The sequence below is a fragment of the Chinchilla lanigera genome, unplaced genomic scaffold (genome assembly GCF_000276665.1).
Source record: "Chinchilla lanigera isolate Chin_1 unplaced genomic scaffold, ChiLan1.0 scaffold00071, whole genome shotgun sequence".
NCBI classification, from domain to species: domain Eukaryota; kingdom Metazoa; phylum Chordata; class Mammalia; order Rodentia; family Chinchillidae; genus Chinchilla; species Chinchilla lanigera.
The window spans coordinates 2,283,942-2,286,258 of NW_004955472.1; the positions used below are offsets into that span (position 1 = coordinate 2,283,942).

The window sequence follows — 2,317 nt, forward strand, 5'->3', positions numbered from 1 at the left end:
ACGGATCCACTGTACCCACCATTGTACGGATCCATCGTACCCACCATTGTACGGATCCATTGTACCCACCCATTGCTGCCCACTGCTGCCCGGAGGACGAGTGCCTGGGTGGGGCGGCCATCAGGACAGTGCACCGAAGGGGCTCTCAGCAGAGCGTGGGGTGCTGCCACGGGCTGAGGAAATCACTGACCGGCAAAGTGCAGCTCTTCCAGTGGCTCTGGGACTCTGCGTGCCTAGAGCCCTTGGCCCTTAACATCACAGCTCTAGAGCTCGAAGCCGACCCTAGCAGCTCCTCAGGAGCCAAGGCTAACTCTGGGTGCTGTCAGGGTCTCTCAGCAGCTTTGCCCAGTGTCGGGGGATCCCAGCAAATGCCGCTGACTCCTGCCAGCTGCTGCCGTTGCTGGGTGCCACCTGCTGATGCTGGCAGGCGCTGCTCATCCCGGGTCCCCAAGGCGGGGCTCTGCTGCTGATTGGCGTCAGTCACCGCTGACCGCAAGGTTAACCACACACACCTCCTCTTACTGCCTCTGCCACATGCTGCTGGCCTCAAATTGATTTTTTTTTGAGGCAGGGCCTCACTATATAGTGTAGGCTGGCCTTGAACTTGCTTATGTCGCCCAAGCTGGCCCCGAATTTACATCTTTCCTCCTGTCTCAGCCTCCTGAGTGCTGGAATTACAGGTGTACGCCACCAGGCCTGCCTCTACAGCTCTTTTTAAAACCTGCTCTTCCCATACTACTTTCCCTAAGAATTCAGAGTTGATTTACAAAGCCTTTCAAGCTGCACTACCAGCCGGGCGTGGTGGCGCATGCCTGTAATCCCAGCACTCGGGAGGCTGAGGCAGGAGGGTCATTGCAAGTTCAAGACCAACCTGGCTACAAAGAGAGCTCAGGGCCAGCCTGAACTATATAGTGAGACCCTGTCTCAAAAAAGACAAAACAAAACAAAATAAAACAAAACAAAACCAGGAGCATCTCAAGCTGCACTACCAGAGAAATAAGTTGGAGCACTTATAGAACTGGGGAGCTTTATGAGACAAGGGCTGTCCTGCAGCACAACGGCTACCAGGGCTGAAAAGGAAGCCTACATCGGAGGAACAAATGTGAGGAAGGCGGCATATATAGCAGCAGCAGGCGTGTGATTGGTCCAAATCCGAGCCTGCTGATTGGTCCAAATTCGAGCCTACTGATTCACGCCTCCTGATTGGTCCAAATTCAATCCTGCTGTTTGGCTCAAATGCAAGCTAGCGCGGTAAGGGCAGATATCTATAGTGGGTGCGAGGTGCCCGGGACAGTCACAGCGGTACTGGCGACAGTTGGGGGAACATGGGGCGAAGCAAGTGCTTGCCTGACCGCTGCCGAGTCTCCTCGAAAGTGGCGGGACCATAACCAGGGCTGTCCCGCTCTCCAGGGATACTCAGGAGGCCTAACGGTGCTCACCACGGCCGCCGGGGCCTGGGGATTTCGGGATGGCGACAGTGGGCCCAGGTCCCCCGCCCCTGCGTGTCAGGGGCGGCTTCGGAGGGGGCAGCAGCGCCTGGACGGTGGGCACGGGCAGGGGCGTCGCGGCCAGCGGGGCCACCACTCTTGTAGTGCGGCCTGCAAGTGGCTTCTCGGTACCCCCGGGTGGCGGGAGGGCGGCGCTGCCCCAGTCCGTCGCAGGGACGGCCGAGGGAAGGGCGGCGGCTGTCAGGGTGAAAGCGGGACTCAGGCTCTTGCTCGCCTCGGCGGGGAGGAGCAGAGAGCTGGGCCGGTGGCTGCCGAGGGCCTCTCCCTCGGGGGCTGGCCGAGGGTCTGTGCTGGGGGTGCGCTTGCGCTGCAGTGCGGGGCAGCTGGGGGGCCGAGGACCCACCGGAGGAGCGCTGAGGGGCTGTTTTCATGCTGTCAGTTTGCAAGGAAAGATAGGAGCACAGGGGGGTTTTAGGAGAGTGAGGGGCGGTGCGCTGGCGATGCCTGTAATCCGGGCCCCAGAGGCTGAGGAAGGCGGATCGCAGACAGTTTGAGGCCAACCTGGGCGACATAATGCAGTGAGACCCTGTCTCAAAAAAAGGAAAGTGAGGCTTTCCTCACTGTCTTGGGCGACTTGCTCTGAGGATGGGCGTGGGCCTAATGCATTTTCCAGGCCTCGTCCTGCTTGTGGGTCACAGGCAGAGGCTCTGCAGTCAGTTTAAGTCAGCCGCAGGAGGTGGGAACCCAGGGCGGCACGGCCGAGGCGCGGACTCTCTCCAGAGGCGGGCAGCGGGCCAAGGGGCTGCGGCATCGCCCGGCCAGCACCCGCGTTTGGAGGCGGCGTGGGCACTCCGCGAGGGAGGGCAGGG

General features: G+C 60.6%; 1 protein-coding gene across 5 annotated transcripts in view; it reads left to right on the forward strand.

Moving 5' to 3' along the window:
- The window catches only part of Aqp7 (aquaporin 7), a 13,826-nt gene that overhangs the window by 516 nt on the left and 10,993 nt on the right, over window positions 1-2,317 (forward strand). The window contains exon 1 of one of the 5 annotated variants that reach the window (XM_005401101.2): window positions 1,228-1,251. The exons of 1 other annotated variant lie outside the window; for it this stretch is intronic. The gene's annotated coding sequence lies outside the window, so the exon portion shown is untranslated. 3 more of the 5 variants (XM_005401099.1, XM_005401103.2, XM_005401102.2) reach the window with 3 other exon arrangements.